At 40.0% G+C, this 10,647-nt stretch overlaps 1 non-coding gene across 1 annotated transcript; it reads right to left on the bottom strand.

Moving 5' to 3' along the window:
• Window positions 1-5,628: 5,628 nt before the first annotated feature.
• Window positions 5,629-5,754, bottom strand: LOC113899712. The gene has a single exon (XR_003512968.1). It is a non-coding gene; the product is annotated as a U6atac minor spliceosomal RNA (small nuclear RNA).
• Window positions 5,755-10,647: the final 4,893 nt, after the last annotated feature.

Below are 10,647 nucleotides of genomic sequence, written 5' to 3' on the forward strand. Positions count from 1 at the left end.
TTTTACTAAGATGAATATATTTATAATTTTCCATTTTTATTCTTTATTGATTAATCAAGTTTAGAAAGCAATCATGTATAATGCACGCAAATTTATTCATTTTTGCCTCATTAAGAAAAATAAAGTAATTATATAAGGTGCAATATCTAATGGAATTGTAGAGCTGTCTGAGAACATTCATTTCAAAGATGATGTTCTGAAGTTTGGCATATTCTAATTTCAGTGCTGCATTTTAATATAATATTGTATTATCTAAAAGTGAAGTGAAGGGTCTGGGACATTGGATGTGGTTCTTTGTCAAATGGGAAAATAATGTGATGTCTGCTGTGAGAATGACTTGGAGCCCAGGGGGGTAATGCCATATCTCAGAACAGGATTGTAAGAATGGCTTGAGGAGGTAGAAATGGCCAAGCCTCTTTATGCCAGAGGCAGGAGTGGAAATACAGGGGCTTGGGTGGAAGGGGCAACGGGTATGGTGAAAATGTGGGAAGCATGCATAGAGTAGCCTGGGGGAGTTTTCTTGTTGTATCCCACATTTCCCTGAGTGGACATTGCCTTCAACAAAACCATTGTGAGGAGGGACAATGGCAGACCAGCCCCTTAGCTGAAAGCTGCAGGACAGTGTCAAGCACTGTGGTCTGGCTGTCAGGGAGAGTGGGTGAAAGTGCAGCTTTGAGCTGGACCCTGAATGTCCCCTCCTTTCCTTGCTCTTTATCTTCTTTGCTGGATTATCACTGACGCAGCCACTGAGAAAGAGCAGTGCCTGTAAGTTCTTTTAGAGACAGCATCACTTGATGAGTGCTTTGGGAAGAGGTAGATGAAATGGCTAATAACTGAGCCTAGACTAACAAAAAAAAGGAGAGTAAAATTAGGGAAAAAAAATGAAGACAAAGGAAACTTGTCTAATGATCTAGAGAAGAAGTGTTTTAGTAGCAACATTAGACACAAAGTATTGAAGGAAGCAAACTTCAAAAGATGAACAGTGAGTGTAAAATAAAGATACTCTTGGTCATGCAAGGTCTCAAAAGTGTCCACTTTGACAACATGGTTGAAAGAATTATATGTTCTGAAAGAATAAAAATGAACCGACTACTCCAGGAAATAAATAAGTAAAGTGTATTATCTCAAAAAGCAATGTCATGTACACATTTATTCACATGGAAAAAAATCTACACGTTCAGAACGAAAGCTGAAGGTATTATTGCATTGCATCCATATACGACATTGTATGCACACACACATGTAGGTGCTCACAAATGCCCAGGATTCACAACTTTGTGCAGTCCCCTTCTCTACTGAAACTGTGCTGGCCCTGTGTAAGCAATAGAATATTCCAGAAGAGACACTGTGTGACTTTTGAAGGTAGGTCAGAAGAAGCCTGGAAGCTTCTGGTCTGATCTCTTTGAATGCTTACTTTGGTGAAAATGAGCAGCCACATAGGGAGTTTTAATAACCTGAGAAGGCATGTGGAGACTGTCGAAGCTAGCAGCATGGAGAAGCCAAATGGGAGCAAGTCCTCAGGTATTTCAGTCATGTCAGTTGAGGCACCAGACATGTGATGAAAGGAACTATCTTGGATGTCTAGCCCAGTTGAGTCTTCAGACCACTCCAGTCCCAGCCATCCATCATCTGACTCCAGTAATGACATTACCGACCCCAACTGAGAACTTTTCAAAAGATCTGGTTACCCTACCAACTAAGAAGATATAGTAGTGAATGTTGTTGTAAGCCATGAAATTTTGGGGGTTCTTTATTATAAAATAATAGATAACTGAAACAATTGAATGGTAGATTGATTACAAAAGTGATCCTGATTATGTTTCTCTCCCAGTGTCTGTGCCCTTTGCAATGTGAATTTGTAGTTAATTTAATCAAGAAGTGGGCTTCCTAGGTAGTTCAGTAGATAAAGAATTCACCTGCAGTGGAGGAGGTGCAGGAGATCCAGTTTCAATCCCTGGGTCGGGAAGATCCCCCAGAGTAATGGCAACCCACTGCAGTATTCTTCCCTGGAGAATCTCCTCAAGGACAGAGGAGCCTTGTGGGCTACAGTCTATGGGGTCACAAAAATTCAGACACAACTGAAATGACTGAGCACACACACAATCAAGAGGCAAAGTCTATTTCCCTATCCTTTGAGTCTGCATTGGTTTTGTGACTTGCTTTGGCCATTAGAATTTTGTTACATTAGAATGTAGCAAAAAGTGATACTGTGCTCAGTTCAGTTCAGTCGCTTAGTTGTGTCCGACTCATTGCGACCGCATGAATCGCAGCACACCAGGCCTCCCTGTCCATCACCAACTCCTGGAGTCTACTCAAACTCATGTCCATCAAGTCGGTGATGCCATTCAGCCATCTCATCCTCTGTCATCCCCTTCTCCTCCTGCTCTCAATCGCTCCCAGCATCAGAGTCTATTCCAATGAGTCAACCCTTCACATGAGGTGGCCAAAGTACTGGAGTTTCAGCCTCAGCATCAGTCCTTCCAATGAACACCCAGGACTGGTCTCCTTTAGGATGGACATGTTGGATCTCCTTGCAGTTCAAGGAACTCTCAAGAGTCTTCTCCAACACCACAGTTCAAAAGCATCAATTCTTTGGCACTCAGCTTTCTTCACAGTCCAACTCTCACATCCATACATGACCACTGGAAAAACCATAGCCTTGACTAGATGGACCTTTGTTGGCAAAGTAATATCTCTGCTTTTCAATATGCTATCTAGGTTGGTCATAACTTTCCTTCCAAGGAGTAAGTGTCTTTTAATTTCATGGCTGCAGTCACCATCTGCAGTGATTTTGGAGCCCAAAAAGACAAAGTCTGACACTGTTTCCACTGTTTCCCCATCTATTTCCCATGAAGTGATGGGACCAGATGCCATGATCTTAGTTTTCTGAATGTTGAGCTTTAAGCCAACTTTTTCACTCTCCTCTTTCACTTTCATCAAGAGGCTTTTGAGTTCCTCTTCACTTTCTGCCATAAGGGTGGTGTCATCTGCATATCTGAGCCAATCTGTGCTGTCTTTTGGAACTCTGCTACCATACTGAAGAAGATATATACTGTACATTAACAAGGGCTTGATATCTATGACATACAATGAACAAATCAATCAATAAAAATGGTCAACAAAATCCACAGATGGAAATGTAAATGGGTATCATGTATGTAAAGAGATGTCCAATTTCAGGAGTAGAGAACTGCAAATGGGAACAATAATAAGACCCACTTTACAAGCATCAGATTGTCCAAAGTGAGAAAGTTGGATAAAACCAAATGTGGGCAAACAGAAATTCTTGTGTATCCCTCCTCTCAACTCCGTGCTGTGGCAGGGTGGAGATTTGAGAGGGAGCTCAGAGGGACTAAACCTTTCCCACCCAACATCAATAAAACCAAGCTCAAATCTGGTTTTCAAGTTTCTTCCCAAAAGTCCTGCATCCTAATACATTGTTTATGAGATGGGAATAATTTGATAGTGAAAATATTAGAAATGCTAGGTTAGTGCTCACCACCATGACATGGTGTCTTAGTTGTAGATGCTATAACAAAGTACCATAGACTGGTGGGCTTCTAAACTACAGACATTCCTCAGAGTTTAGGAGGCTGGAAGTCCAAGATCATGGCCAGCATGTCAGGTTCTGGTGAAGTTCTCTTGGAGGTTGGTTGCAGATTGCTGTCTTCCTGTTATATCCTTACAGAGCAGAGAGCAGAGGGAGGGGGCGTACTTTCTCGTAACTCTATAAAGGCACTAGTCCCACTTATGAGGGCTGCACTCCCATGATCTCATATAATTCTAGTTATCCCTGAAAGATTCTACTTCCTATTAGCATTGCATTATGTGGTAGGGTTTCAAGACCTGAATTTGGGGAGGGTTACTAGCAGTCAGTCCATTACATGTTACATAATCTCATTGGCAATACATCACTGGGCAATTTGAGAGCATACCAAGCCTCTCTTTCCAAAAAAAAAAAGAGCTCTTTAAGGAACAAAAGGCACAAAATGCACACCTCTCTCCAGGACCCTCACAGAATTTCACCTGGCCATCCTCTTATTGTTTGTGTGTGTGCTCAGTCATGTGCAACTCTTTACGACCCTATGGACTATAGCCTGCCAGGCTCCTCTGTGCATGGAATTCTCCAGGCAAGAGTACTGGAGTGGGTAGCCATTCCCTTCTCCAGGGGATCTTCCCAACCCAGGGATGGAACCCACATCTCCTGGGTCCCCTTGCATCTCTTGCATCTCCTGCATTGGCAGGCAGATTCTTTACCACTGAGCCACCTGGGAAGTGCCATACTCTTATTAGTCTCATGATGTTAGAGTGGTTCTTCCTCCTATCAGAGCATCATACCCAGAGACTCTGCATGCAGGGTGAAGGCCCCCCCTTCATCAGCCTTGGCCCACAGCATTGCATAGAACTTGGGATCCAGTTATAAATTAGTCCCTAAGGGGCATGAGAACATCCCAGTAATTTGTTCTGACAAAAGCTAGATTAAACATTTCTAGGTCATTTGGTGCTCAGTGTGGCTCAATTAGACATACCCGAACCCACAGGCATCTGGTTTGTTGTATTTTTGGAGAGCAAAACAATTTGAGATAGAAAGTCACCAAGGCAACTTCGTGTGTCTGAGAGACAGGAAGCCATAAACCCTCCTCATCCCAGGCTTTGGGACAGACACCCTTTAGGTACCATTTGCTGCCATCAGCTTGTTAGGTTCTGTTGGGTATATGCATTCTAAAAGAACATGGATTTACTTATTATTTTCTTTTTCATATAGACTTCAAAGTGCCATTATTAATACAAGCACTGCTATCAAAGATGTCAGATCTCATTTTTTAAGATTTTAAATCTCAAATTTAGATTGTCTTTGCTATTTTATATTTAGAAGCTTTGTGTGATTCATCCCACAGCGTGTGTCATTGGATTCCTTAGGATTTCATATATTCCAGCAACTTGTAATGGTTTGGGTAAACATCATACCTGGCTTGCACTAAATGAAAGAGTTTAGTCATTTTAAATGCAGAGTAGTCCCCATTGGACCTCTATCTTTTAAAATTGATTTTACTTTTAAGCTAGTGGCTTCATTATTTTTCTTTTAAAACTCAACTTATTTAGAACCATTTTCCCCTGTGACATTAGTTTCAAACTAGCTTTTATCTTGTGTAATTTCCCTGAAGAATTTTTGGTCATAATGGGGGTGGCTGAGCAAATCTGACAAGCTAGATACATTTCCCCTGATTTACTTAATTTGAACAGCTTGGTATTTGCTTAGTATTCCATGGTATAAATAAGAGGACTTCCCTGATGGCTCAGTTGGTAAAAAATCTACCTGCAAAGCAGGAGACCCAGGTTCAATTCCTGGGTTGGGAAAATCTCCTGGAGAAGTAAATGACAACATACTCCAGTATTCTTGCCTGGGGAATCCCATGGACAGAGGAGCCTGGCAGGCTACAGTCCATGGGGTTGCAAGAGTCAGACATGACTTAGCGACAGACAGACCATGGTATAAAACAACAGAAGGATTTTACAAATTGTTTTCAGGTTTAAATTACCTAACAAAGTTCTATATATTTATTTTTTTACAGGTTTAATGGGTTTGATAAGTTTACCCTTTCAGTTCCTATTTGCGCAAAACAAAACAAAAACCAGTGGTTAGATGCTACAAAGTAGGTAGTAGTGACTTAACCATATGCACGTTGCCAGGCCCGAGGACCTCTTCCATCCTTGTTAGGGGGAATGCTAACCTTCTCTCCTTTCATATAACACCTATACATATTTTTAAAGGGGAATTAAAACCACCAACAGCAACAGTGGTAGCTCTTAAACATTAAGTTAGGATTCTTGTTGAAAAGTAAAGATGTGGACTAAATCCATCTAATGTCTGATTGCACATCAGATGATAAAGATCAGCTTCCCCTCTGAGGGAATGCTAAACTATTCTCACTGCATCTCCTTTCCTTCCTTTTGAATATTTGCATGGGATATTATTTCAGTGCTATATAGGGAGCCAGCTACATAATAAGCACTTGTGTAATGCTCTGGGCTTGCCAGGAAGCTTAGCAGTTACTTGTCCAGTCAACCATTGAATAAAGTGTCATAGGACTTTTCTCAGGTTAGAGGATGTCTCTAGAGGGTTAGCAGTTATTGATATAATTTTCCTTGCAATGAGATGGACAGTTTAGGACTCTTTAAGTCAAAGGGTTTTGTCTACCCGTTTTTTGCTATCAAATACAGTGCTAGGAAATAATCTTATTTTGTCTACCTTGCTTTGAGTTTTCTGTCAAAAGTGAGATTTAAAGATATGAATAGCTCTGGAACTCAAGGTGGCAGAGCTTGGTGACGGGATATAGCAGAAAGGTTTTGCTCATAGCTCTCTCGTCTTTGGCAGAAATGCGGTAGATATTTTAGTAGAGAACAGTAGTAATGGGAAGATGGTCTGGTTCTTTTCTTGGACTTTATTCAGAGCAGAAATCTTGGGTCCACTGTGTCTGTCAATGATAATTCTCTTAATTCACCCAGGACGATGGGAGATGAGAGACAGACAGACAGGTTCTTCTGTCCTCTGGAAGAACCATAGGAAGCAAGTTAGCACAATCTTCTAACAAAGAAGCTTTTTGAAAAAGTATATGTTTATTTATTTTCGGCTGTGCTGTGTCTTCATTGCTACATGTGGGCTTTCTCTAGTTGCCACAGGCGGGGGCTGCTCTTTGGATTGTGGTGCGCAGCTTCTCATTGCGATGTCTTCTCTTGTGGAGCACCGGCTCTAGGCTTGCAGGCTTTAGCAGTTGTGACCTGTGGGCTCAGTAGTTGTGGCACGTGGTCTCTAGAGGGCAGGCTCAGTAGTTGTGGTGCACAAGCTTAGTTGCCTCATGATGTGTGGAATCTTCCTAGACCAGGGATTGAATCTGTCCCCTGCATTGGCAGGTGGATTCTTAACCACGGGACCACCAGGGAAGTTCTAATGAAGAGCTTTGAGCAAAGTTTGTGGCAGGTGTTATATTTTCTCCTCTTGCAGTGTATTCATCTTCTGGAAAGGAGGCACATAGATCTTGTAAATAGCTTACAAGCAATAGTTATGGTCTTATTAACTTCCTTTTCTTCCTCAAGGAAAAGAAAAACAATTCCATAGTTACATTAGATTGTCCCAAGAGTTTTGAAGGTCTCTTCTAACATCTCTTCTAACATATGGTTCTTTGATTTTATCAGTTGGAAACCAATGTCTGAGACATTATTCTTTGATGCATAAAATATCCTCTTATTTGATCTCTTAAGCTAAAAAAGACGGATGATTGTCTGCCTTGATGACAGTGTAAGAATACTAAGACCATAATCCCAAGTCCAATAAATGCTTAGAATTTCTACGCAGGAGTATTTTCATCCGGGCAGTCTGGAGATGACCATTTACAGATTTCAGATTGGTCACAAGTTTGTATACATATTTGACTTGTTGTTTTGCTTTCACTTAGTTTGCAACTTTAGGATCTTGTTCTTTCTTTTTTATTTTCCAAATGTGAAAATATAAAGGTTTATGATAAATCTGTAAGTAACAGTAGGGAGACCAAAGATATTGTCTATTGTCGGCTGTTGGTAGGATAAGGAGAGGGGCAAACTTTATTTAAGATGAGAAAAGAAACAACAAAAGACCAAAAAGTAGTAATATGACTATGCTGGGCAGAATGGAGATGGGTCAGTGTAAATGAGCTCATTTGTGAGAAGATTAGTTAATACAGAAAATTAGTAAATCAAGAAAGTATCAAAAGTGTATTGTTTAGAGATATCAAAGTAACCATCAGAAGAACTATAAACAATATTGGGAGAAAGTGGTTCCTTCTGAGGAGTGAGACTGTTTATCATGAAATCTGTACTATTCGATATTTTTTATGTACAAGCATCTATTACTTTGATGAAAAATTTAAGAAATTAACCTTGTGTATGGTTTAACTTTCCAAAGCTACAATACAATTAAGTCTCCACATCTTCACACTTCCTCTCTGCTGAAGTGACTGATGTGTTTTTCAGGTATTTACACGCAAGTATGTTGGTGTGTCATGTATATATTTCTGTTCCATATAGGAGTCTTTTTCTTGTGTTATCTTTTCTTATTACAACAAATACATTTTCTAATTAAGTCAGATCTAAATTGGAGTCTAAAAGCGGAGGCAAGGTTTAATTCACCTCAGTGTACTGGATTTGAGGCAGATGTTACGGCCCTAAACACTGTTTATGAATCTTGAGCAGCACCATTTTCCTTCTGTAAATAAGGTACTACCTTAATTACAGACTCTTGGGTATCATTGTTTTTTGCATTTGCAAGGTACTGACTGTAACATAACTCAGCTTTATCTATCTATTTATATCTGCTTATCTGTCTTATTGAAGTATAGTTGACATACTATTATCAGTTACATGTGAAAAAAGTGAAAGTGTTAATTTACTCAGTTAATTTAATTTATGTCCGAATCTTTATGACCCCATGGACTGTAGCCCACCAGGGTCCTCCATCCATGGAATTCTCCAGGCAGGAATACTGGAGTGGGTAGCGTTCCCTTCTCCAGGGAATCTTCCAGACCAAGGGATTGAACCCGGGTCTCCCGCACTGCAGGTAGATTTTTTTTTACCATCTAAGCCACCAGGGAGTCCCTGTGTGCAATTTTAAATGTCATACACTATATTATCATAAAATAATGGTTATATTTCCTGTGTTGGACAACATATTCTCACAGCTTGCCTATTTTATACATGACAGTTTGCTCCTCTTAACCCCTCAGCCCTATTGGTCAGCTTATTTAAATTAACACACATGGTTTCTTAATCCTGCTAAGGTTTTTCAGTGATTAACACTTCAATTATTTTGTCCTTATTTAGTGCCTAATTTATAACCTTGGTCATTTAAATATAAAAAACTCATTGGAAGGTCAGGTCCCTGCAGCTACTAGAATCAAGCATTTAAATCACAGTTGCAATATGTCCCTGGATTCTGTATCCCTCCACATTCTAGGGCAACATGAATTTCTCAAAAGGTCAAGGTAGGCCTCTGTCACGTCCCTGACACATGATCATCCTTCTTCTTCCTAAACATCCACAGGAATAAGAAGCTCACTACCTCCTAAAGCCAAGGGACTCGATGCTGAAAAATGTTAAAAGTGGGTATAGGGATTGAGAGATTGAGTGTACTCGAAGGACAGGAAATCATACTTAAGGATTGGAATCTTAAGAGTTTAAATTTGGGTCCTTTTTTTTTTTTGGTCCTTGAATTATTGGGGATATAGGATATAGGATTTGGGCTACACCTATATGGATGATTGAAGTGGATAAAGCCTAATAAGGTAACTGAAGCTCATGAAGTTGTGGAGACAGGAGCCCTCCTGTTGGATAAGTGGATTCCTGTTGTCCAAGATGATGGCAGAGGTGGTTGGGTAGAATGGTGTCAAAGAGTCAGTGAATATTGGAAAGAAACCTAGAGGTCACTAATTGCCATCTACAAAGAAAGAGAGGAAAAATATCTCCAAAGTTACCACTTCAGGTGTTATTAGGATGATTTCCTATTTCTCAGTCATATATCTTTCATAAATCAGATTTATTACTGTGATTCTCTTTCCTGAATGCCATTCTCCTATACATATACTAGGGCCTGGAGGCTTTTCCAAGAACAACAACTACTAGAAAAAAGTCATGGTGTGTATTTCCACATAGAAACTGGCAGCAAAAGATTGCACAGTGAGGGTGATGCACTCAGAAGTTCTATACACTCAGCCCCTGGAAAAAAAGAAAACTCAACAACAACAAAAATGCCGTTGTCCTGCAGAGAAATAGACTTAGTTTCACCAAAAAATGAACATGAACATTTTTTGGAGACTGCACCATTTTAGAAAAAGAAAATCATGGAACAATGGAAAAGCTAAGCTATGCTTTGTTGTGCATATAATTTGAAAATGTTTGTTAATTACATGATCTATGCCCAACGATGGGCTTATGTGCATGGTGTCCAGACTATGATAGTTTCCAAATCTTGGACCAAGTCTGATAAGAATGGTGTTGATTTTGTTGCCGTCTTTAAAGTTTCATCTTCTACAAAACTGGGACTTGGTGTGCTTTCCTTAACATTTTATTCAAATGCCAGGGTGCTCTCTCTTTATGGGGAAAACTGACATGTTTTAAACATAGACAAGTAGAAATTCTTAAACTGTGGAATGTTGAGACCAGGGTATCTGTGTCTGCCTGAGGTTGAATTCCCAAGCCATCTGACTATCCCTGACCTAAGTTTGATTTTGGTGAGAATTGTATACTCCAAAAGAGGTGGTAATGCTCCCTCATATTCCATGTGCTCCCCTACTTTGCTGAGCCTCTTTGAAGTGAGGTTGAAAACCATGTCTCTGATTTTGGCTAACAGATAGTGAATAGAAGAGAGATGTGCTTCTTTTAATCAGAGGCATTTCAGAGGCAGTGTGAGCTCTTTACCTTTTCTCTTCACAATCCTGAAATCATGATGGAGAGAGCCTGTATCTCTAAGTCGCCACGTGGGAGATAAGTTACCTTGGGGAATTGCTTATCTGTGTTGGCTTTAAATGACTGGAGAAATAAATTACTGTCATGTTAAGCCACTGAGATTTGGAGGTTTGTAATACTTTGTTAGAACAGTCCAGCTTAACCTGATTAATA

Source organism: Bos indicus x Bos taurus, chromosome 1 (genome assembly GCF_003369695.1).
Source record: "Bos indicus x Bos taurus breed Angus x Brahman F1 hybrid chromosome 1, Bos_hybrid_MaternalHap_v2.0, whole genome shotgun sequence".
NCBI classification, from domain to species: domain Eukaryota; kingdom Metazoa; phylum Chordata; class Mammalia; order Artiodactyla; family Bovidae; genus Bos; species Bos indicus x Bos taurus.